We start from the raw sequence: 26,888 nt of genomic DNA, 5'->3' as shown, positions 1-26,888 counted from the left end.
GGATTTCTTATTCCTTTCATTTTTTTTTCTATAGAATTTATTACCTTCTGACTCTCTATATATTTTATTTTCTTGTACATGCAGACAGAGGAATAATTACATTTATTGCACCAAAAGGAAGTTTTATGTGAGCAAGGAGTTTTTATTTCTTTTTAAATTTATATCTCATATCTTAACTAGTTCTTGGCATATAATGCTCACACAGTAAATACTTGTTAAATGATGAAGCAAAAAGGTTGTCAGTCTAATCGGGGGAAAAGGGTAAATTAAAATAATCAGTTTTTCATTTTGTTACGTAGGTGTGCATTCTTAACAATACACTTTACAAACTCAATCTTTTACTTCATTCATATGAGCATATTTGTATAGGAATCAGAATCAGAAATTTTGGGTCTCCTGTCAATCATTCTCAATGTTCCTACTGGTAAGAATTAGTATCTTTATTCTTCATTCAAGGTCTATTCTTAAAGGATAGCAGTGCTTAATATCACGTGGACAAATATTCCTGTTGTGGCATGCATTTTAGATCGTGTTGGTACATTTCTGGTAATAGTCCTCCTCTCCTTGGCTCAATCTTGACAAAGTCCTAAGGTGTGTGTAGGCATCTAAAATACCATTTGGTTGATGTCTAGCTATTGTAAGTTTCAATAATTATCCAAAAGAATCCTCACACAGGGAAGGAGAAAATGAATGGGTAACATTCTCCATCCTTTTTTTCTCTCCTTCACTCACTCACTCAGTGGATTAATTTTCAGCACCTGCTGTGCTCATTCACCACTGGTGGTGTTCGTGTCTACATTTGAGGATCTGAAAACCCCACTTTTAATTCCAACTCTGATTTCTGTCTCTGTGCATGCTGTTGTTCCCAGGTCCACTCTCTCTTTCCTATAAGAGGATTATATTCCCCCTCCTAACAACAGTCTTGGACACGTGATTCGCTTTAGCCAATGAAATGTCAGCAGAATGTAGTATGCTAAACTCCAGTGAAAGCTTTAAAAGCTACAGTGGGGTTCTACTATTGCCATTTTACTTCAGCCATGCACACGAGACAGGGTTGCTGCTTCAGTCCATGTCCTAGAATGAAGGAGATAAGAGACAACAGTTGTTTATGTGAGAAAGAAATAAGCCGTTGTCATTGTAATCCACTGAAATTTGGGTTCACTCCACAGCATGACTTAGTGCCTTTGGACAGTGTTGGAGTTTCTCATTTGTACGCTGGGGACAATAACATCTTCCTTGTCTATCTCAGAGAGTTATGGCAATGAGAAAATGAGAACTCTACAGGTGAGAAGTTTCACAGTATTCTATGCTATTCATGTTATTGTTGGAACTCTAATTATATGCTCTTCCAAGCTCTGGAGGTATCCATGTTTTTTAATCCCCCCACACCAATCTTTCAATGGATCTAGAACACTTGAGACATTTTGCATGGGTAAATTATTCTTTCTTCTTTCTTGTTTACTTAAATAGGCTGATATTTAGATAATTAATGAAGGATATTAGTGAGACATAAAAACCATATCCTTAAGACTTAATTCTTTCATGATGATTCCAGCCTCACCTCTCTGCTCCCACACATTTATTACATAAATCTCACAGTTCATTTCTCTTTCCCCTTGCTGTTGCATTATATTGCATTTATAGGATTTCGAGTCTGTGTGTGATGTCTTAGAACTTGGAGTGAACTTGATAGGGATCCTGGGGAGCATGCAGCAGGGGACGGGAATGGCAGAGGTTGCTGATTGCTGAGTCAGTGTGGACACAAGGTTAAGTGCCATCTGAGATGCTCTCCCCACCTCCCTAAGAGAGGAAAGTCATGTCCATGGTCTCAGAGGAAGTGTGGCACACTGAGACCAGTAGGCTAGTACCTGTCACTGGGGGAGGCACATGTATGTCTCCTTAATCTTTACAAACCTACCATGTACTGTCATCATTCCCATTTTGCAAATGAGAAAACTGAAGCTCGGGGTGGTGAAGTTTCTTGTGCAAATTGGTGAAAATCAAAAGAGGTTCCATAACCCAAGCCTTCCTACTCCAAATTCCTAAGTCTTTCCTATCTTATGTTTTATGTGGACGTTTCATTTTATATGTGGTATCCTAGGAAATACAAAGCTAAGTGCTAATTTTGGCCATGGCATTTAAACACCTTATTCTTTAGCATGTAAATGAATTCAGCCTCAGCAAGAACCCCTGACAGTGGTTTTGTGGCAGGGGGTTTGAGAGAGGGAAGGTGGAGAAGCCTGGGTGGTAATTATGATTTCAGTTAATAGTTTATGATGAGCACTGGCTGTTAGATGTTAAGTGTTGAAAGTAATGAGCAACACCCAATGTCATGGAGAGGCTACATCAGTGTCTATGGACTCCTTCCCCCATGTGATTCCAGAGAGTCAGGGGAAACCCGGATTTCAAGTTATCCGACTGATTCTGCGAGGTACAGGTTTAGAAACACCTAATCAAATACACCAGAAACTATATTAGGAAGAATAGCTCTGATTATATTTATTCAGTACCTACCATGTTTCAAGGATAGTGCTAAGTGCTGAGGAAAATTCTAAAAACAAAGAGAAATGGTGTTTTTCCTTAAAAGAGACTTTTTTTTAAAGATTTTATTTATTCATTTGACAGAGATCACAAGTGGGCAGAGAGGCACGCAGAGAGGCAGGCAGAGAGAAAGGTAGAAGCAGGCTCCCTGCTGAGCAGAGAGCCTGACGCGGGGCTCCATCCCAGGACCCTGGGATCACGACCTGAGCTGAAGACAGAGGCTTTAACCCATTGAGCCACCCAGGCGCCCTAAAAGAGAGTTTTTTAAAAAAAGATTTTATTTATTTGAGAGAAAGAGAGAGCTCAAGAGGGGCAAGAGGCAGAGGGACAGGGAGAAGCAGACTCCCCACAGAGCACTGGAGCCTGAAGTGGGGCTCGATCCCAGGTTCCTGGGATCATGACCTGAGCCAAAGTCAGACACTTAACCAACTGAGCCAGCCAGGAGCCCCTTAGAAGATACTTAGTAGCAACACAGGAAACAACAGGCATTAGTGAGGATACAGATAAAGGAGAACCCTCTTACAGTGTTGGTGGGAATGCAAGCTGGTGCAGCCACTGTGGAAGACAGTATGGAGGTTCCTGGAAAAGTTAAAGATAGAACTATACTACAGTCCAGCAACTGCCTCTTAGGTACCTACCCAAAGGATACATAAATCATAATTTAAAGGGATGCATGCACCTCGATGTTTACAGCAGCATTATTTTGAGAAGAGCCCAAATGTCTATCTACTCATTAATGGATAAAGAAGAAGTGGTATATATACATATATGTATATGTATAAATATGTATATATTGTATATGTGTATATATGTATGCATATATATGTATGTATGTATTGTATGTGTATAGATACACACATACAATGTGGGTGGAGCTAGAAAGTATTCTGCTAGGTAAAATAAGCCAGTCAGAGAAAGACAAATACTGTAGGACTTCACTTATATGTGGAATTTAAGAAACAAAATGAAAGAACATATGGGGGAATGGAGGAAAACTAAGAAATAGACTCTAAACTATAGAGAATAAACTTATGGTTACTAGAGGGGAGGTGGGCGGGAAGGAGGGCTTAAATAGGTGATAAGGATTGAGGAGTGTATTATGATGATCTCTGGCTATTGTATGTTAAGGGTTGAACCATTAAATTCTACACCTGAAACTAGTATTTCACTGTATGTTAACTGGAATTTAAGTATAAAATTTAAAAGAAAAGATACTTAAAAAAATACAACAATAAGATGACTTGTGCGTTGTATAGGTCAGACATTAAATTCTACAGAGACTGAGAAAATTTAGTTTGTCAGACTAAGGTATATGCAAATTTAAAAGATAAATCAGAGTAGCCTGAAATTGCTCCTTGCTTTTTCAACTCTAAAATTTGTAATCCAAACCTCTTATGGTTTTAGGAAAGGATTGGCTTAAACATTTTTTAAAAAGATTCCCTCATTCCCCATGAATAGGGATTTCCAATAGAAAATTCATTATAATTTAAAATATATTTATTTTCATCTTACATATGAATAAAGAGATATACCCAAGGAACCTCAACTACTTCTCAAAGAGGATTGCAAAGAGGATTGAATTTACAACTAAGAAATGTTTTAACATTTCAGATTCATTACAAGTCCTTATCAACAGATTTTATTGATTTATACTATTATTCTAAAGAGGAATTGATTTGACTCAGTTTTTCTTGACATGTGACAAAATATGTCTTTATGATTTAATTGATAGAGAAAAACATCTCAACAACAGAGAAATGTAGAATTTAAACTTGGATGGAAATATTTATGTCACTAAGCCTTATTCTGAGTGACCAGAACTCAATCAATACAACTTCAGAAAAGAAAATCCTTCCCTAAATCTATTATGATTAAAATAAGGGGCTTTTGACCTACTTCTCACAAATATGCATCCCACATCTCTGGGGACCAGTTGTAAAAACTGATAACCAGAGAGTTTAGTGTAATCATGAAGCCCTTGTCTTGGAACTTACAGTCCAAAATCAACAGAACTGGTTATAAACCCCATGAAAAAATGGAGTCATGGGAAGTAAGAGCCATAAGTCTGCATATTCTTACGAGTTCATGAAATAAGAAATAAAAGTAGTGAGAGGAATTGAGTTCTTGATCTGACATTTTTTCCTTAGTGTGGCATTATACTAATCAGCCATGATACATGATACTCTCTTCCTTTATCAAAGACAGTTATTTCCTACCCTGTAGGAGGAACACACTTGGAGTGGAGAAGGATGGAGGACCTCCCACCTCTCCAGCCAGAGAAACTAAATCCATCCTGCTGAACCATGAAGTGACAGATGGGTCCTATGGAATAGTGCCACTTTTTGTATTGACAAAAGCTAGAATGTGACTATGTGAGTGAGTGGTAGAAAAAATGGTGGAGTAAGGAGTAGTAAGAAGTGAGGAAATTGGGGCACCTGGGTGGCTCAGTCATTAAGCGGCTGCCTTTGTCTCGGGTCATGAGCCCAGGGTCCTGGGATGGAGCCCCACATCAGGCTCCCTGCTCCATGGGAAGCTTGCTTCTCCTTCTCCCACTCTCTCTGCTTGTGTTCCCTCTCACTGTGTCTCTCTCTGTCAAATAAATAAATAAAATCTTGAAGAAGGAGGAGGAGGGGGAGTGGGAGGGGGAGGAGGAGGAGGAGGAGGAGAAGAAGAAAGGAAATCACACACTAAAGAACCAGGGTGCTAGTTGGAATGTTAAAGTCACCAAAATAAGAGTAGACACGGTTGGAATGAAAACCCCTATCCTTACATCCATTTGGTAAGCAGCACCATTATATCCACTTAACTATTTATGTTATCTTTTGTTTTATTTTTGCTCCAGAGTTTTCCCCACCCAATCTTTCCTGCTGCTAAATTCATGTTACTGGAAACCATATTTTGACATGGCTCTTCCCCTGTTCAAAACTTATCATGGCCTCTTATTATCCACAGACTAAGAAAAAAATGTTGTTCTGCATTATGAGATCTTCTGAAATACTTCTGAGACCCATCCACCATATCTATATTGGTTTTCCTCTCTATATTCTCTTATCCTGCTAATGTTTCTTTAGAACTGTGCTATGCCCTCAAAATTGTTGGGTCTGTGGATGAGTAAATGGTCAAGAAAGGCAGTAATATTGGTCTTAAGATAATTCTCTAGGAATTAATTTGGAGGAAAGCTCTACAGAGATTAGTATGTTGCTGACTGGATATGATAGGAAAAACTATGGTAGTACAGAATCTGTTCTCCAATATTTATTTTGAATTTGTTTTTTTGAAATTTTTTAAAATTGTTTTTCCTTTTCTACATCATAGCCTTGGACAAAATGCCAACAGATTCTTCTCTACTACCTAACTACTGTTTCCCTTTGTTGCCATTTATATTTTAAGATTCAAAAGTGGGCTTTCCATAAAGGGCCAAGTACTGGTTTGTTCAGTTCCAAGGGAATTGTCTCTCCATCCTCACCCTTATATATATGTACTTTTTAAAATCTCAATCTCAGCCTCATGTGTTCTGTGGTTCCACATGCTTTCTGTCCATATATAGTCTCTGGGATTCTGCATTTGATCTGGTTAGACTTGTCACATTGACTGTGAATAATTCCTGGCTAATAAGCATTTAGCGTATTCTTGTGCCAGTATACCTGATGATTCTTCTTGAAGTGGGGGGCAACTATCAATTTACTTTAGGATGGTTTTTCCATTAAACATGAAATGTTTATTTTTTTCCGATTATAACTTTTATCTATTTTTGTATATTTGTTGTAGATAATTAGGAAAATACCTAAAGTAAAAAACAACCTTATTAGGGCACCTGGATGTCTCAGTCAGAGAAGTGTGTGAATTTTGATCTCAGGGTTGTGAGTTCAAGCCCCATGTTGGGGGTAGAGATTATTTAAATGGATAAGTAAATAAAAGCTCAAAAAGAAAAATCCTACTAACTAAAAACTACTCACTATCCTTGCACCCAACGATGAACACTGTTTTGTTGTCTACCTCTCTAATATTAAATTTTTTCTACGTTGTTTATGTAATAGGATTTGCAATCAAGAAATAAACAGGTGCTAAACTCTCTTTGCCCTACTTCTCTGAACAGGAAAAAGAATTGGTTTCCCTGTTAATTCTTCCAAACCCATTGTGAAAGTCAAGAGATTTTGGACTCAGTTACCTTTCTGAGGATCAATGTGTCTCTAAAGGGAGGAGTTTGAGAGAAAGAGTTAAAAGCAAAGAACCAGGCAAAATTTAATTCTTTTCCCTGGAGTGGGGGATCTCCACATTGAGAAATAATTATAGGGTGCCAAATAATTATAGGGTGCCAATAGTGTGCCAATGGGGAGGGGTGGCACTGACTATGAGAAATATCCCTGGGGCACCTGGGTGGCTCAGTGGGTTAAAACCTCTGCCTTCAGCTCAGGTCATGATCCTGGGATTCTGGGATCGAGCCCCGCATTGGGCTCTCTGCCCGATGGGGAGCCTGCTTCCTCCTCTCTCTTCGTCTGACTCTCTGCCTACTTGTGATCTCTTTCAAATAAATAAATAAAATCTTAAAAAAAAAGAAAGAAAGAAAGAAAGAAAGAAAGAACGAAAGAGAGAGAGAAAGAAAGAAATATCCCTGAAACTTCCAGAAGCTGTAGTGCTTGAGAGACAAATGGTAGGGGCCATACTTGATAAGAATAGGGTGTCACTTAGGAGTAAGGAAGAGATGCTAACTACTGTGGATTTATAACCTGGTCCCTACATATATTTCCTGGTATCACTTAAATCCAATATTATTTTTAAGTTTGTTTGTGGTATCAGGAGGCCCTAACAATGACAGACTAAATTGTCTAATTATTCAATGAGTAGAAGCTTGGAGGATATTAAATTAGAATTAGAGAGATATGGGAATCTACTGTTTCTTATAGCCTAATGTTATCTAAAATTCATTGTCTCTGTGTCTGTCTTTTCTCTTTCTACATCGTGTGTGTGTGTATATATATGTATGTGTATATATATTATATATATAATGTGTGTATATGTATATACAAATATATATGCATGTATATTATACATATATGCTTATGTGCATAAAACAAATTTATAATTTATATGCCATTTTTAACTTTTTAAAAATTAAATATAATGATATTTTCTGGTTCCAAGTATTCCCAAATACATTATTTCATAGTTGATGGCATGGTTGATGGCTCTGTGTAGCTATTGCGTACTTTGTTACCAATTATTGACATGCTCCCACATGCTCCTAACAGTGACAGAACATGATTGTTTCTAATATTCCACTATCTTAAAAGTTCTACAACAAACATCCTTTTCACACGAAATTAAATGTATAGCTGTCATTGTTTCTTTAGAATACCTCTATCCCTGGAAGTTGGATTGCTGAATTAAAGAGAATATGCTTTTTTAGACTTTTTGTACCTAATTGCAAATTATCCTCCAGGGTACTTGTAATAACTTATATCACACCAGCATTGTGTGAAGGTGCCGTGTTTTCCCTCATTTCCAAAGGGATTGAAAATTTGAACCACATCCCTTCCAAAAGAAACACTTCTAGTAATCTCTGACACATTTTAATTGGCCAGAAATATGGTAGAATAACAGATAAAATAATGGTGCTGGTGTTGTCTGAGTTTTCAAAACCTAGAATGTGATACTTTCTGAAAACTATTGCTCAATGAACTTGATGTTGATCTTTGAGGAAGAATTCTAGAGTAGCCATATTATTAGAAAGCTCATGACTGTTTGGACTTTCATTTGGCTTAGGCACGTTTCCTTGAATGACTAATCACAGCATCACCAAAGCCAATGTAATGACATTTTCACCCCCTAATAGAAATCTGTTTAATTAGATGCTGTAGTACTGACTATATCTATTTAAAGAATGTCCTTTAATCTTCTTCCTGGATTTGGCAATCCAGATAACTGTTGTTTCAAGATATTATTGAATCATGCAGGATATTAGGTAGTGACTCATTAATAAGATTGTCTATATCTTAGACAAGTCAGTCATTGGGACTGATTGGCCTCAAATAATAATACCATGAGTAAAAATGGTATGTGGGGGTAACACAAAAGTGAATAACTGACTAAGTATGATGATTCATTGACTATCTTTAAAAAGCTATATTCATAATAACAAAATAACATCAAAATATCATCTATGATTATGAGGAACTTGAAAATGAAACCTTGATAAGCTCCCCATTAGAAGATGTAAAAGAGGGATTCCTCAGTGCACAGTTGGTCAAGCATCTGTCTTTGCCTCAGGTCATGATCCCAGAGTCCTGGGATCAAGTCCTGCAATAGGGCTCGTTGCTCAGCAGGAAGCCTGCTTCTCCCTCTGCCTGCTGCTCCCCCTGCTTGTGCTCTTTCTCTCTCTTGCTCTATCTCTGGCAAATAAATAATTTTTTTTTTTTTTTAAAGAAGAAGGTGTAAAAGGACTCTAGCAGTTTCTTCCTCCAGCTATATCATTGGCTAACTCTAACATTTCAAATCTCGGTACACATATTGCCTTGTCAATCAATGGAGCTAATACTGATTCTGCAACCTGTTCCTTATCCCAGTCCTTCTTATCCTGCTCTCCTTTTTCTTTCCTCCACAGCTTGCATCCACTTCTAATGTACTATGCAGTTTATGGATTTATTATGTTTATTATTTATTGTTTGTCTCCACTGCTAGAAGGTGAGCTTCAAGACCATAGGAATCTTTCTATATAATTTAGTGATATAGCCCAAACATCTAGAACATTTAGAAGATACTCAAGATATAAATATTGGATGAGTTGAGCTAAGAACTGAAACTTTAAGTAGTAGTTTGGGTTATCTTAATGAATATGGATGCTACGTGGCTCATATAGTGAAGAAAGCCATTTCGAAACTCATTGGAACACTGTTGGAAGTACTTCCACTGGACTTCAATTTATACACTTCCATCTAAATCCAGAGAGAACTAGGCTGTGAGGATGCTCCTTCAGTACCATCAAAAGTGTAATTAAAAGAGTAGCCAAGTGAGTAAAATGAATTCTTACATTTTAGATTACTACTCGCAAAGGCCCAAAGCAGATAGTGTTAAGATAAAAACAAATTATAGAACATAAAAGAATCTTGTAGAACAGGGAGAATAAATATACTTCTCTATACTGTTTCTAGAAATTATTTTAAAAATACTTATCCCTCAAGGACTCTTTTTGTGAAGTAGCAAAAAATTATTTGAAAATGGTTTTTCTAAAATGCCCTATTTTTGTAATCTAATTTTAGAATATGTTGTTTTGTAAAATATGTTCTCAGAAGAAAATCTATGCACTTAAATCAAAAGACAGGTTTATTATATAGTGTTTAAAACTAGACTTTTTATAATAATGTAAAAGAAGTTTTAAATTCCCCATTAAGGATTTTTTAAAGATTTTATTTACTTGAGAGAGAGAAAATGCGCATGCACACACAGGCACACACACATGCACATGTGTGTGAGGATGCGGAGGGCCAGAGGGAGGAGAAGAAAGAAAATCTCAAGCAAACTTTGCAGTGAGTGTGGAGTCGGACATGGGGTTGGATTTCAGGACCCATGAGATCATGACCTGAGCCAAAAGCAAGAGTTGGGGGCTTAACTGACCGAACCACCCAGGTGCTCCTCCCCATTAAAGATTTTTAAATAGTGTTTTAAATACTTTTTAACAAAGACTTAATAATATCAGATATTTGTCAATTTTTTGGTCACCAAGCATCAGAGCATCTCTACCAAATATCTTTAATTTCTCTAGATAAACTCTTTACCTTTTTCACCCACTACCTGTGCTGGAAGTATAGCCATATGGACTGTATCAGCAAGTTCATACCCCTCTGGTTTCTGGTTAGGTTTATCCAATAGGGAACTCTAGGAAGAGATCAGAATGAGGTAAGGGAGTGAAGTGAATGTTTTTATTTCCTCTGGCTCTTTCCCTGAATGAGGGTCCTGAGCTGGCTATCTCCAATCAAAGCCACTGTTTGTTGGTCAGTGTTCTCTCTAGGGTTCTAAGACTACTGAAACAGCTTACATGAAACTGTTTTATTGGTGAAATCTGTATTTCCTAGTATTGTTGAATTTGTAATCCCAGCAAAGTCAACGATTCTATCATACTGCTGTTCCTTTGTCCATTTTTTTCTGTTAGATCATTCAATTTTAGTTTCCCTAAAAATTAAGAGTTACAATTCTTTTGGGTTGTATGCATTGCAAATAACTTCTTTTTAAGTTCATTTGTGGGTCCTTTGTAATAAATAATTTTAATGCAATAGGAATCTTTTCCTTAAGGTTTATCCTTTTTTGTGTGTTTTATTTCTTTCTCCATTTTCTTCTTAAATTCTTAAAATTTTGTTTTTAGCATTTGTGACTTTAAACATTTATTTATTCAACAACTTCTCAGAAACAGCAGTGAGGAAAATGGATAAAGTCTCCCCTCATTGTTTTCCTTAGCAATATGTCAAATTCATCTACTATATTAGGGACCATATTGAATTTTAAAGGAGATGAGACTTAGCATTAGAAAACCTTAGACTTGATTACAATCTACTACTTAGCTGTTCTGTATCTTTTACTGAGTTGCATAATCTCTATTAGCCTCATATTTATTCATTTCTATTTATAAACTTTCTCACTAGATTAAAAACTAAATTCTTGTGATTCTATATTACAAATTGTGAAACTACAAATATATTTTAATCAAGACCCTCTATTGAATTTCCAATCAGGGACTTCTTGTTAAAAAATATTGATCTGCATTTGTTTTTCATTCATTCACTGAACTAATTCTTACTGATCAGCTTTCATATGCCAGTTTCACTCATAAAAATCACTACTCTCTTCCTGAGAGTAAATTTTAGAGCCAGCGTAGGTGAAGATAAGAAAAGCAGCAGTCATCATCCTACTTCGGAATCACTACACGTGAAAAATTTGTTTTGTGTCTCTATGAGATTAAATATCTGAATAAAAATACAAAAACATTCCTTATCCACATGTTTTAAATGCTTTTAGTTTTTGCACAGATCATCTACATGATTATCCACATGATTTTACCCAATTCTCTTTCTTGCAGCCGATTATTCTGTGAGGTCTGTAATCATAGCTAGTGCGCTGACAGTTTGACAACCATATGGTAAATAAAATGGGTCTGTTATGGTCTGTAAGATGCCCCAAATATCCAGAGCCTCAGCAAGATCAACCAGCCATTTTGGCTACCACATCAACTGGTTCAGATTGACTGAGGAGCAATTTTCTGAGCTCTGTGGGGAGCATATGTTGTATAATGGAAAACATCAGCTGCCAAGTGGTCTACCTTGGTCATTCAGCCTTAGATAAGAAAGCACATACAAATCAGCGTGTTCATGTTGTTACCATGGAGACCATTCTGCTAAATGGATATCTTGAAAGACACTGATCATAAGACTGTATGTTGTTTGAAAAGCAAGAGTAGTAAAACATATGTTTATACCACAGATTTGGTATCACTGGGGTTTGAGTTATGTCCCTAATGGGTGGCCAGATGTTTTATATCTTTTCATAAAGCAGAAAGTCTGCTACACAGGCATTTCTTGTTGGTGAATATTAGCATACATATGTTTCAACAGAATATTTTAAATTGGTTTCATGTAGTTGTTTGTACTGAGGGAAGAATTCCAGAACCCTATTGACCAAATCTCTGGAATATTATTGTCTATACAAAATTGAGCATCTTATAAAATTTTATTTTATAATTTATATTTTATTGAGATAGAATTGACATACAATGTGTAGGTTTAAAGGGTACAGTGTGTTCATTGGATACATAGTAGAGTGTGATTACCACCATAGTGTTAGTAAACACCTCTATTAAGTCACCTAATTATCCCTTCTTTTTTGTAGTGAGAACTTTTTAAAACTAATTATTTTTATTAACATATAATGTATTATTTGCCCAGGGGTACAGGTCTGTGAATTGTCAGGCTTACACATTTCACAGCACTCACCATATCACATACCCTCTCCAATGTCTATAACCTGACCACCCTCTCCCTACCTCCCTAACCCCAGCAATCCTCAGTTTGTTTTGTGAGATTAAGAGTCTCTTATGTTTTGTCTCCCTCCCGATCCCATCTTGTTTCATTTTTACCTTCCCTACCCCCCAAACTCCCCTCCCTGCCTCTCAAATTCCTCATATCAGAGAGATCATATGATAATTGTCTTTATCCGATTGACTTATTTTGCTGAATAATACCTCTAGTTCCATCTACATCATTGCAAATAGCAAGATTTCATTTCTTTTGACAGCTGCATAGTGTTCTAGTATGTGTGTGTGTGTGTGTGCGTGTGTGTGTGTGTGTGTGTACATACCACGTGTTCTTTATCCATTCATCTGTTGATGGACATCTAGGTTCTTTCCATAGTTTGGCTATTGTGAACATTGCTGTTATAAATATTCGGGTGCACGTGCGCCTTTGGATCACGTAGTGAGAACTTTTAAGATCTAGCCTCTGAGCAGCTTTGAAGTATGTCATACAGTCTTGTCCACTCTCATCACTGTGCTCTGCTTTAGATCTCCAGAACTTCTAACTGCAAGTTTGTATCCTTTGACCAACATCTCCCTCATTGCCCCAGTCCTCAGCCTCTGGCAACCACTATTCTACTCTCTGCTTCTACGGGTTTGGCTGTTTTAGATTCCACACATGCATGATATCATACAGTATTTGTCATTCTCTGTCTGACTTCTTTCACTTAGTACAAGGCCCTCAAGGTCCATTCACATTCTTGCAAATAAGAGGATTTCCCTTTTTCTGAATATTGTTCTGTCGTATGTATATATCACATCTTCTTTGTCCATTCATCTTAGATGGTTTACATACCTTGGTTACCTTGAGTAATGCTGCAGTGAATATGAGAGTACAGGTATCTTAATGTCTTGCTTTTCTTTCTTCTGGATACATACACAGAGGTGGGATTGGTGGATCAAATCGTAGCTCTATTTTTAATTTTTTGAGAAAACTTTATTCTGTATTCCTTGGTAGCTGAACCAGTTTACATTCACATACTGAATTGTGCACAAATGCTCCTTTTTTTCTACATCCTCATCATCACCTGTTATCTCATCTTCTTGATAGTTGGTCTAACAGGTATAAGATTACATCTCATCATTGTTTTGATTGGTATTTCCCTGATGATGAGTGATGTTGAACATCTTTTTTTGTGTCTATTGGCCATCTGTATATCTTCTTTGGAAAAATGTCTATTCAGTTCTTCTGTCTTTTTTTTAAAATTAATAATTTTTTTATTACGGAGTTTTATTAGTTCTTTATATATTGTGGATACTTACTCCTATAATATATGGTTTGTCAATGTTTTCTGCATTTCCATAGCTTGCATTTTATTTTTTTGGTGATTTCTTTTGCTGTGAAGAAGCTTTTTAGTTTGATAAGTCCCACTTGCTTATTTTTTATTTTGTTGTTTGTGTTTCTGGTGTTTCATCCAAAAATCATTACCACAACCAATGTGAAGGCACTTTCTCCTGTGTTTTCTTCAAGGAACTTTACAGTTCAGATATTATGTTTAAATTTTAACACATTTTGAGTTAATTTTTTGTTAAGTGATGTAAGATACAGATTTAATTTCATTTTTTGGTATGTGATTATCCAGTTTTCCCAACACAACTTATTGAAGAAACCATTCTTTTCCCAATGAATATTCTAGGCTCCCTTATCAAAAACAGTTAACTGTGTAAATGTGAGTTTATTTCTGGGCTCTCTACTCTGTTCCTCATATTGGTGTGTACAGGTCTATTTTTATGCCAGTACCATACCATTTTAATTATAGTATCTTTATAGTGTAGTTTGAAATTAGGAAATGTGATGTCTCCTGCTTTGTTTCCTTTCTCAAGATTGCTTTGACTATTTGGGGTCTTGTGTGGTTCTATACAAATATTAGAATTTTTTTTTTCTCTTTGTTTTCTCTTTCCTTGAAGAACATATCTGATATTGAGGACTTAAGTTCATCTCATCATGTGCTGTGGCTTTCCCTCGTGCATAAAAGCAATAATGCTTTTGTGAATGAAATACTTTTTGCAAAATACTTTTGTGAAGGTGTTTTGTCTTATTTGTCTAATTTGTCTAATTTAGACAACTGTTTAAGTTGTCTAACGCAAAAAGAAAACTGAGAACAAGAATGAAAAGTATATTAAAATTAAGTGCTATGTACAGATTGATTAGGTCCCTAGCGTTTAGTACTGCCTCTTGCTCTTTTTTTTTTGTGGTGAGTTTTTCCGCCTTGTCATTTTGTCCAGATAAGAATATATGAAGGAGCAAATAAAATATGAAAAGGGTGGCAAGGACGCCAGGAAAATGTGCTTCAACCAAATCAGAAGAGACCCCAAATCATGGGGCGGGGGGGAGAAAGGGGATAAAAAGAAGTTCAGGAAAAAAAAATTAAAAAAAAGAAAACAAATTTTAAAAATATAAAAAAGAAAAAATATATATATTAGACTGGTGACTAGAACAGGGTCACCCACTTAATTTGGGGAGTATTTTAGTCTTTTAGAAGAAACTACCTCCCAAAATCTTAAAGAATGAAAAATATATATAAGGGTAAACACAATGAAGTGATATAATATGCTTATAAAGACGAAAAAAAATTTTTTTTAATTTCTAAAAAAAGAGTTGATAAAGTAAGTTGTTTGGGAGAATAAAGAAAAAGAAAGTGGAGAGATTTTGCACAGGCTGGAGATTAGAAAAGTCTTGGAGCTAGATTTAGGGTATATTTTGATCTATTAGAAGTTGTACCCCAAATTTTTTAGAAGAAAAAACCCTATGTGTATACAAAAAAAAGGCTAGATACAATGAAGGATAAAATATGACTATAATAATGAAGGTTCAAAAAAGATTATTTTTGAAGATGGCAGAGAAATAGCAGGTTGAGACTACTTCAGGTACAGGAGATCAGCGAGATAGCTTATCTAAAGAATGAAAACACCTACAAATCCAACAGGAGATTGGAGAGAAGAAGAACAACAATTCTAGAAACAGAAAATCAACCACTTTCTGAATGGTAAGACTGGCAGAGAAGTGAATCCAAAGCGATGGGAAGATAGACCACGGGGGGGAAGGGCTGGCTCCCAGCAAGCGGCAGAGGGACGGAGCACTAAATCAGGACTTTTAAAAGTCTGTTCTGCTGAGGGACATCACCCCAGAGGCTAAAACGGGATGAAGCCCATGTGGGATCAGCGTGGCCTCAGGTCCTGCAGGGTCACAGAAGGATCGGGGGTATCTGAATGTCCCAGAGCTTGCAGGTATTAGAACGGGGAAATCGGCTACAGAGACAGAGCCAAGGAGTGAGCTCTCAGCTCGGGGTGATCTTGAACCGGTCGCAGAATGGTGAGCTTGGAACGCAGCCGGAGGCCAGGGAGATGGGAGTAATTGGGCGCTATTTTCTGAGGGCGCACTGTGGAGTGGGGCCCCATGCTCTCGGCTCCTCCAGGCCGGAGACCGGGAGGCCACAATTTTCATTCCTTTCCTCCGGAACTCTATGGAAAGCATTCAGGGAACAAAAGCTCCTGAAAGCAAACCCTAGCGGATTACTACGCCCGGCCCCTGGTAGGGCGGTGCAATTCTGCCTGGGGCAAAGACACTTGAGAATCACTACAACAGGCCCCTCCCCCAGAAGATCAACAAGAAATCCAGCCAGGACCTACCAAGGAGTGCAGGTTCAATACCAAGGAGAGCAGCAGAATTCAGAGGAGGAGAAAGCAAAGCACAGAACTCATGGCTTTCTCCCCATGATTCTTTAGTCTTGCAGTTGATTTAATTTTTTTTCCATTCTTTTTTCTTCTGCTAATTTTTTTTATCTTTTACCCTTTTATTTTTTAACATTTTTAACTAGTTTATCTAATATATATATATTTTTTCCTTTTTTGTATTTTTTCTTTATTCATTTTCTTTTTATAATTGTTTTTTTTTTTCTGAACCTCTTTTTATCCCCTTTCTCCACTCCCCCCCCCCCACAATTTGGGATCTCTTCTGATTTGGTTAAAGCATATTTTCCTGGGGTCTTTGCCACCCTTTTAGTGTTTTATTTACTCCTTCATATACTCTTATCTGGCCAAAATGACAAGGCGGAAAAATTCACCACAAAACACAAAACAAGAGGCAGTACCAAAGGCTAGGGACCTAATCAATACAGACATTAGTAATATGTCAGCTCTAGAGTTCAGAATGACAATTCTCAAGGTTCTAGCCGGGCTTGAAAAAGGCATGGAAGATATTACAGAAACCCTCTCGGGAGATATAAAAGCCCTTTCTGGAGAAATAAAAGAACTAAAATCTAACCAAGTAGAAATTTTAAAAAGCTATTAATGAGGTGCAATCAAAAATGGAGGCTCTCACTGCTAGGACCAATGAGGCAGAAGAAAGAATTAGCAATATAGAAGACCAAATGACAGAGAATAAAGAAGCTGAGCAAAAGAGACAAACAAATACTGGACCACAAGGGGAGAATTTGAGAGATAAGTGACAGCATAAGACAAAACAACATTAGAATAATTGGGATTCCAGAAGAAGAAGAAAGAGAGAGGGGAGCAGAAGGTATATTGGAGAGACTTATTGGAGAGAATTTCCCTAATATGGCAAAGGGAACAAGCATCAAAATCCAGGAGGTGCAGAGAACCCCCCTCAAAATCACCAAGAATAGGTCCACACCCCGTCACCTAATAGTAAAATTTACAAGTCTTAGTGACAAACAGAAAATCCTGAAAATAGCCTGGGAAAAGAAGTCTGTAACATACAATGGTAAAAATATTAGATTGGCAGCAGACTTATCCACAGAGACCTGGCAGGCCAGAAAGAACTGGCATGATATTTTCAGAGCACTAAATGAGAAACACATGCAGCCAAGAATGCTATATCCAGCTAGGCTATCATTGAAAACAGAAAGAGAGATAAAAAGCTTCCAGGACAAACAGAAACAGAAAGAATTTGCAAATATCAAACCAGCTCTACAGGAAATATTGAAAGGGGTCCTCTAAGCAAAGAGAGACCCTAAAAGTAGTAGATCAGAAAGGAACAGAGACAATATACAGTAACAGTCACCTTACAGGCAATACAATGGCACTAAATTCATATCTCTCAATAGTTACCCTGAATGTTAATGGGCTAAATGCCCCAATCAAAAGACACAGGGTATCAGAATGGATAAAAAAACAAAACCCGTCAATATGCTGCCTACAAGAAACTCATTTTAGACCCGAAGACACCTCCAGATTTAACGTGAGGGGGTGGAAATTAATTTACCATGCTAATGGACATCAGAAGAAGGCTGGGGTGGCAATCCTTAGATCAATTAGACTTTAAGCCAAAGACTATAATAAGAGATGAGGAAGGACACAGCATCATACTCAAAGTATCTGTCCAAAAAGAAGATCTAACAATTTTAAATATCTATGCCCCTAACATGGGAGCAGCCAACTATATAAACCAATTAATAACAAAATCAAAGAAACACATCGACAATAACACAATAATAGTAGGGGACTTTAACACTCCCCTCACTGAAATGGACAGATCCTCCAAGCAAAATATCAACAAGGAAATAAAGGCCTTAAAGGACACACTGGACCAGATGGACATCACAGATATATTCAGAATATTTCATCCCAAAGCAACAGAAAACACATTCCTCTCTAGTGCACATGGAACATTCTCCAGAATAGATCACATCCTGGGTCACAAATCAGGTCTCAACCAGTATCAAAAGATTGGAATCATTCCCTACATATTTTCAGACCATAATGCTCTGAAGCTAGAACTCAATCACAAGAGGAAATTTGGAAAGAACCCAAATACATGGAGACTAAACAGCATCCTTCTAAAGAATGAATGGGTCAACCAAGAAGATAAAAGAAGAATTGAAAGAATTCATGGAAACAAATGATAATGAAAACAACAATTCAAAATCTGTGGGACACAGCAAAGGCAGTCGTGAGAGGAAAATATATAGCAGTACAAGCCTTTCTCAAGAAACACGAAAGGTCTCAAGTACACAATCTAACCCTACACCTAAAAGAGCTGGAGAAATAACAAGAAAGAAATCCTAATCCCATCAGGAGAGGAGAAATCATAAAGATCAGAGCAGAAATTAATGAAATAGAAACCAAAAAAACAATAGAGCAAATCAATGAAACTAGGAGCTGGTTCTTTGAAAGAATTAATAAGATTGATAAACCCCTGGCCAGATTTATCAAAAAGAAAAGAGAAAGGACCCAAATAAATAAAATCATGAGTGAAAGAGGAAAGATCACAACTAACACCAAAGAAATACAAACAATTATAAGAAAAAAAGATTATTATTATTTTTTTATGAAAGGTATTGTTAAGATAAACTAGTTAAAAAAACGTTAAAAGAGGAGGGGTAAAAATTTTAAAAATTTAGAAGAAGAAAAAAAAATAAAAAAAAAATAAATTAACTGCAAGAACAAAGAATCATGGGGAGAAAGCCATGAATTCCATGCTTTGCTGTCTCCTCCTCTGGAATTCCGCTGTTCTCCTTGGTAAGTGAACTTGGTCCTGGCTGGATTTCTTGTTAATCTTCTGGGGGAGGGGCCTATTGTAGTGATTCTCAAGAGTCTTTGCCTGAGGCGGAATTGTACCGCCCTTCCCAGGAGCCGGGCTGAGTAATACGCTTGGGTTCGCTTTCGGGAGCTTTTGTTCCCGGAATGCTTTCCGTAGAGTTCCAGAGGATGGGAATGAAAATGGCAGCCTCCCAATCACTGACCCAGAGGAGCCGAGAGCTCAGGGCCCCACTCCTTAGTGCGCCTTCAGAGAATAGCGCTTAATCACTTCTGTCTCCTCTGGCTGTGCTCCGAGCTCACCCAGCCTGTGACCGGTTGAAGTTAACCCCGAGCTGAGAGCTCACTCCATGGCTCTGTCTCTGTAGCCAGCTTCCCTGCTCTAATACCTGTGAGCTCTGCGACACTCAGACACCCCTGATCCTTCTGTGACCCTGTGGGACCTGGGGCCATGCTGACCCCACATGGGCTTCACCCTGGTTTAGCCTCTGGAGCAATGTCCCTCAACAGAGCAGACTTTTAAAAGTCCTGATTTAGTGCTCTGTTACTCTGCCACTTGCCGGGAGCTGGCCCCTCCCCACCATGGTCCATTGCTTTGGATTCACTTCTCTGCTGCCCTACCTTTCAGAAAGTGGTTGATTTTCTGTTTCTAGAATTGCTGCTCTTCTTCTCTTCGATCTGATGTTGGGTTTGTAGGTGTTTGCAGTGAGTTGATAAACTATCTAGCTGATCTCCTGCTACCTGATGTAGTCTCAGCCTGCTTCTTCTCCGCCATCTTGACTCCTCCCTGGATGCTCTGTTTTATTCCATTGATCTATATGTCTTTTCTAATGCCAGTATCATACTGTTTTTTTCCCTACCACTTTGTAATATAACTTAAAATCTGAAATTGGGATACTGCCAGTTTAGTTTTTCTTTTTTTAAGATTGCTTTGGCTTTTTTAGTCTTTTGTGGTTCCATACAAACTATAGGATTGTTTGTTCTAGTTCTGTGAAAAATGATTTTGGTATTTTGATAGGGATTGCATTAAATGTGTAGATTGCTGTGGGAACTATAGACATATTAACAATATTTGTTTTTCCAATTCGAGCATGGATTGTCTTATGTTTCTTTGCATGATCTTGAATTTCTTTCATCAGTGTTCTAGATTTTTTAAGTACAGGTCTTGCACCTCTTTCATTAAGTTTATTCCTATATATTTATTGTTCTTGATGCAATTGTAAATGAGATTGTTTTCTTAATTTCACTTTCTGCTGCTTCATTTAGTAGTGTCAAGAATGCAAAAGATTTATGTACATTGATTTTGTATCCTCTGACTACTGAATTCCTTCATCAATTCTAGCTGCTTTTTGGCGAAGTCATTATGGTTTTCTATATATAGTGTCATGTCATCTGCAAATAGTTTCACTTCTTCCTTATCAACTTGGATGACTTTAGGATTGCTTTGTATCTGAAAATGTCACTAAAATTTTGATAAGGATTACATTTAAACTATAGATGGTTTGGGATAGTATGATATTATTATATCATGGCTTAATTTAATGTCTTTTCTGCATAACTGCCCTTAACTCTCATTCCCAAAACAAGTACCAGCAGGGCCTAGTGCTCTTTCTATGTAGAAACAAGGAGGTTAGTGCTAGTTATATACTTCTAAGTGATGCCCACTGCTACTGGTTCTCATTCCAACTAAAAATAATTGGCTCTTCTATAAGGGCGAGTTAAGTCATAGTAGGAGGAATTTTTCCTTGACAAGGGGTTAGGGCAAGGACTTAATTTATTATCCCAATGGGGTCAATTTTCAATGTGAAGGGAGATGCAAAAATAAATTATGTGATATTTGACATATAGACCAACGAATTTGTCATATTGTATAAAATAGTTCTATACAAAATCTATTTTCAAAAAAAGTTTTAAGTATATGGATGGAGGAAAATATACCATGCTAGCACTAATTTTTTAAAAAGGCAGATTACCTGTATTCATTTCATAAAGAGCAGACTTCAGATTGAGGAAAGCTATCAGGAGTAAAGAAAGGTATTACATAATGAAAAAAAGGGTCAGTCCTTCAAGAAGACATAATAATTCTTCACATGTATGTGACCAGCAAAACACTGCCAATTTATAGGCAGCAAAAACTACTAGAAATTGCAAGGAAAAACAGATGAATCTAGGATCCTCATTGGTGACCTCAGCACCCCTGGATCAGAAATGGAGTGATCTAGCAGGCAGAAAACCAGTGAGTTGAGTAAGTAAAATAGTAGGCAGTAAGATCAGTATGTTGGGAATAGTTGAGCCCAATCAGTCAACTGGATATAATTGACATTTTTAGACCACATATTCCAACAACAGCAGAATATTCTTCTCAAGCTCAGATGGAACTCTGGGCCATAAGATGTACCTTAACAAATTTGAAAGAATAGAAGTAATATAGTATTTGCCTTCAGATCAAAATGACATTAAACTAGAAATCAATTATAGAAGGGTAAGTGAAAATCCCAGAATACCTGGAAATTAAACAATGCACTTCAAGTAACACATGGGTTAAAAAAGAAGTTTCGGGGCACCTGGGTGGATCAGTGGGTTAAAGCCTTTGCCTTTGGCTCAGGTCTTGATTCTAGGATCCTAGGATCGAGCCCCGCATCATGCTTTGTTCTCAGCAGGGAGCCTGCCTCCCCCTCTCTCTCTCTGCCTGCCTCTCTGTCTACTTATGATCTCTGTCTGTCAAATAAATAAATAAAATCTTAAAAAAAAAAAGTTTCAAGGGGTGGCTGGGTGGCTCAGTGGGTCAAAGCCTCTGCCTTCGGCTCAGGTCATGATCCTAGGGACCTAGGATCAAGCCCTGCATCAGGCTTACTGCTCAATGGGGAGCCTGCTTCTCCCCTTCTGTCTCTGCCTGCCTCTCTGCCTACTTGTGATCTCTGTCAAATAAATAAATAAAATCTTAAAAAAATATTTTTTCAAGAGCAATTAAAATATATTGTAAACTACCTGAAAATGAAAATATAACTTTCACAATCTGTGGAATGTAACAGAAACAGTGCTTAGAGGGAAACTGACAGCATGTGGTACAAACATTAGAAAAGAAGAAGAAAGAAATAGCTAAAATCAATATTCTAAGCTTCCACCCTAGGAAACTAGAAAAAGAGCAAATTAAATCTTAAGTAACTGTAAGGAAAGAAATAATAAAAGTTGAAGCTGAAATCAATGAAATGGAAAATAGAGATCAGTAGGAAAAATAAAGAATATAAAAACCTGGGTCCTTCACAGGGTTAATAAAGTTGATATAATCAGTGTTTTCTAAGTAAGTGAATTTAAATTGGAACTTTTGAAGAATTTCTACAGAACATATGGACAAAATAACTTAGTTAAATCATGATTTGAATTTCTCCAAAACCCCTCAAAACTTAAACACAAGTGATTTTTGTCTTAGACATGGGTTTGGTAAGTCTGAGAAGAATAGTCTTCTAGCAAGGGAGATATGCTTTACAGGTGAGAGAGTTTTGTTTGGGACTTTTTTTCCTTTGCTGTAAATAGTATGTTTGAGAATGGTTGTACAAAATTTGAACACAGGTCAATGCTGTAGGAAGGGAAGAAATGGTGATTACGTAGTGACAACATGGTAGACTGCCAAAGGACAGGTGAAATTATGCACGTCACCTCAGCTGTCTGAGCCTTGCTTTTATCAGTAAGAGGAGGACACTGTCCTACTTCTAACGTACAGTTCTAATGGGTTATGCTGAATGTAGTGTGCCAAGGTCATTAAAATCTTTGAGCAGAAACAAAGGAAAGACTATGCTAAATCAGGTGAGAGGCCAATATATTGGCAACAAACCAGATAGGATGCCCTATGAGTAGCTAAATGTGACTGCTTTTGAAAAACATCCTGTTTGGGGAGTTTCTCTGGACTTTTTCTCTATGATCTGCCTTCTTTTATTCTTGGTCCTTTTTTGGGTAATTTCCTCTCTTGCCACCAATGCGTTGACACACCGGGAACATGTCTCAGAAGACAACATTAAAAGATAGTATGCCTGACCTAGCTATGTTCTCGTATTTAGTGAGAAAGAGCTCATTCCTTCTTAAATAATCATAGTTAGCCCTTGACATCAAGATCAGGGAGTGGACTAAGGGTAGAGAAGGGGAAAAGACCTCTAGGCGTGCTTATGGCCTCAGCTTTGACAGAAAGGAGAGATTAAATCACAAAGTTGAGGGTTTCTTTCTGAGAGTCTGCGACCAAAGCCACCTAGATTTAGGGGTTCCAAATAGGAGTCTGGGGAATGAAGTCCTGCATTAATAAAGAGTGTGCACCGCCTGGGAGTTGTGTCTGCATATTTTGCTCATGAGCCTAGAGCAGCTCAGGATTTAGGGTGATCACTCAGATCTACCGCCTTCATCCAAAAAAGTTTATTTTACCTCAAACATGGATGAAAAATGACATAATACCCTAAATTTGAATCCAGGACGCTGAAATTAGAGTATCACTTGAGAAAAAGTGAAAGAATTAAATGATGTTTGTCCCCAGTCCTGGTCTAGGACATATTTTAATTAAAAAAATCTTCTTTATATATTCTCAGGCCTTTCTGTTCTACGTCCTTTCTACCTCCTTCACCTGTGGTCCTCGGGAAGACACTATGACAGGAAGATTTCCCAGTCTGGTCTACCGTACTTCTCAAAAGGCCACAAATTCTGAGTTTCCTATCTCCTCCTTCCACTCAAAACTTCCATGTTTTCTCTACAGCTGGTTCTGATTAATATAATGGAAAGAAGCTGCTTAAACCAATTCACAGAGATTTGAATGACTGATCTGTCACTACCTCCTCCCCACCCCAAGACATTAACAAGTTTTTTCAAATGTAAACTCACATGGGTTACCAATGAAATGTTTAGATGAAATATCCAACAGTGGAAGGGGGGTTGGGGAGAAAGAGAGATTAAGGGACTAATTAGAAGAAATTAAACTCAGTTTTGTCTGATTCCCAACTATGGTTCACTCTGGTCTCACAAATTCCTTAACATACCAAAGTTAATAACAACATTTTCATGCAGCAGTCCAAATGAGGGTGAAATGTATGCCCCTGTGTGTGTGTGTGTGTGTGTGTGTGTGTGTGTGTGTGTGTGTGTATGTATAAGGGAAGCGAGTTTGATGATCGGGACAACAGTGATGAATTCTTGTAGAATTCTCTGTAGATTGAGGCCTGCCTGCCATTGATGCCTGATGGTGGTATAAAATAAAATAAAATGGGGCACCTGGGTGGCTCAGTGTGTTAAAGCCTCTGCCTTCTGCTCAGGTCATGATCTCAGGGTCCTGGGATCGAGCCCCGCATCGGGCTCCCTGCTCAGTGGGGAGCCTGCTTCCCCATCTCTCTCTGCCTGCCTCTCTGCCTACTTGTGATCTCTCTCTGTCAAACAAATAAATAAAATCTTTTAAAATAAAAATAATTCTAGCATTTACTTGTAAGGTCTTAAATGTGAAATAGACATTTTCTTCTGATTGGCTAATTACAGCATGTGTTGGGAAGAGACTGCCAGCACAGGGCAATATCAGGATGATTGCATTGGTTAACCTTTGCTGAGCACCCTGCAGTAGGGTGTCTTAAAGCTTCAGTCCTTCATTTTCTTGTAATTCCTTGAGTCAGCAATTTGGGGTGAGCTCTGGTTTATATATACTGATTTTTGTGTGGGCTCACCTATGAAGCAGCAATTAAATAGGGGGCTAGATGGTTTCAGATGGCCTTGCTCAACATGCCTTATATGATGGGGATTTCGGCTAGATACTTCAGTTCTTTTCCACGTGACTTCTCCATCAGGCTAACTTAGACTCATTCACCTGACAACAGCAATTCAAAGAAGGCAAAAATGGTAGCTTCAAAGCTGCCCATGGCCAAGGCTCGGAATATACAAAATGTGACTTTCTCATTCTGTTTACCAAAGCAAGTAACGAAGCTGCTAGAATCTTAGAATAGAAAAATAGCCCCACTTCTCTCCATGAGGCCTGCTGCAAAGAACCACTTTCTAACTACCATAAAGACTTAGAAATAGGGGTGTCTGGGTGGCTCAGCGGGTTAAGCCTTTGCCTTTGGCTCAGGTCATGATCCCAGGGTCCTGGGATTGAGCCCGGAATTAGGCTCTCTGCTCAGCGGGGAGCCTGCTTCCCCCTCTCTCTGCCTACTTAAAAAAAAAAAAAAAGACTTAGAAATAGTACAAAAGGTTTTAAGTGACTTTCTATTTGAGGTGTTTTCTTTATTTTTTTCCCCCCCCTCTCCTTAGTCCAATGAGATTTTTCTTTTTATTTGTGGAAAAGTCACAGTAGGAGAGCTCATGTTCCAATTATAAACTAGGCTTATGAGAACGGAGATGTTAGGCTGCTGATTATTCCATTTTAGGAAAAGGGAACAAAGCTAGACTTTATGATAGTTTTTAGAATATTTCAAGAATGATATGTGGTCTGTCTTTTCCAATAAATGGTCTCTTGTGGCACTCTTTGGAAGAACTATAATCACTAGAAAATTCATTATCGAGCTTCTGAAGTTTTTATTTTAAACTGTTTGAGCAGATGCGCTAAGATACTTGCTTTACACATCTCCCAAATATTGACTTTTTTAAAGGATGTGTTTAGCTTACATCCCTTGGGACAAGATTTATGTTTTCTACCACTCTTAATAAGGCCTTGAAAGTGTTTTTTTCTGGTTGAACATCTTATTTCCATTTTTTAGGCTAAAGAGAAAAATGTTTACGGGGCTATTTTATTAGTGTTTGTAATGAGGACATTTATAAGAGGCATTGATTTCTTGGGGTAAGCTTCTAGTCATGGTTCATGAAGGAACATAAGAGCTATAGTCATGTTCAGAGAAGTTGACCCAGGTGTCTGCAGATCTAACTCTGCAAGTTACCTAACCTAGCCATGCCTGTAAAATAAAATTATCAGTGACTCGGCCCATGCCAGGCCCTAGAGCCAGCAATTCTGAATAAGAGCAAATAAATATTTTTGAGTCTCACTTTCCAAACAGTGGAGATAGTGGGAATGATGAGAACAGAGCATGTCAGAAGACAATAGGATAAAGGAGCAACCTCTGGATACAAAAGGGTCTTTTTACCTTCAGAGTCTGGTCTCACACTGAGTCTTCTTTATCTGTTTTTGTGCTTTCGAGAGTGCAGCATTTTGGGGGTATAAGTTCTGATTAAAGATGTGATAGCTTCTACTACCCATAAATGCCAAATTTGTGTTTATAATTTAGTCTTCAAGGAATCTTTCATTCCCTTTTGTTTCCAGATAAATTTTCGTGCCCCTCCACACCCCCCCTTTTGCTCATTTTTATTTCAGCATTATGGGACAATAAATAAATTTCAACAAAGAAGAAAAATGGATTTTACTTTGTCTAGTGTGTTATGCTAAATAAGATAGTGTTTAATGAAGTTTCTGTGACTCATTGGACATTATATACTTTTTTATTTTTTAAGATTTATTTATTTATTTGACAGACAGAAATAACAAGGAGGCAGACAGGCAGGCAGAGAGAGAGGAGGAAGCAGGCTCCCTGCAGAGCAGAGAGCCTGATGCAGGGCTCAATCCCAGGACCCCTGGGATCATGACCTGAGCCAAAGGCAGAGGCTTTAACCCACTGAGCCACCCAGGCTCCCCAAGGACATTCTCTTGCCACAAGTATAAATTTTCAGAATATCTCAGATAGCAAACATTTCATAAATATTGTCTCTTGAGGACAAACCCTAAAAAGTTGGTCTTTTTAGTTCTGATCTAAAAGTATTGCAATGGACTTTAATGAGATTAAGTATATACTAT

This window comes from Mustela erminea, chromosome 14 (genome assembly GCF_009829155.1).
Source record: "Mustela erminea isolate mMusErm1 chromosome 14, mMusErm1.Pri, whole genome shotgun sequence".
NCBI lineage: Eukaryota > Metazoa > Chordata > Mammalia > Carnivora > Mustelidae > Mustela > Mustela erminea.
Note: the sequence above shows the minus strand (reverse complement) of the source record.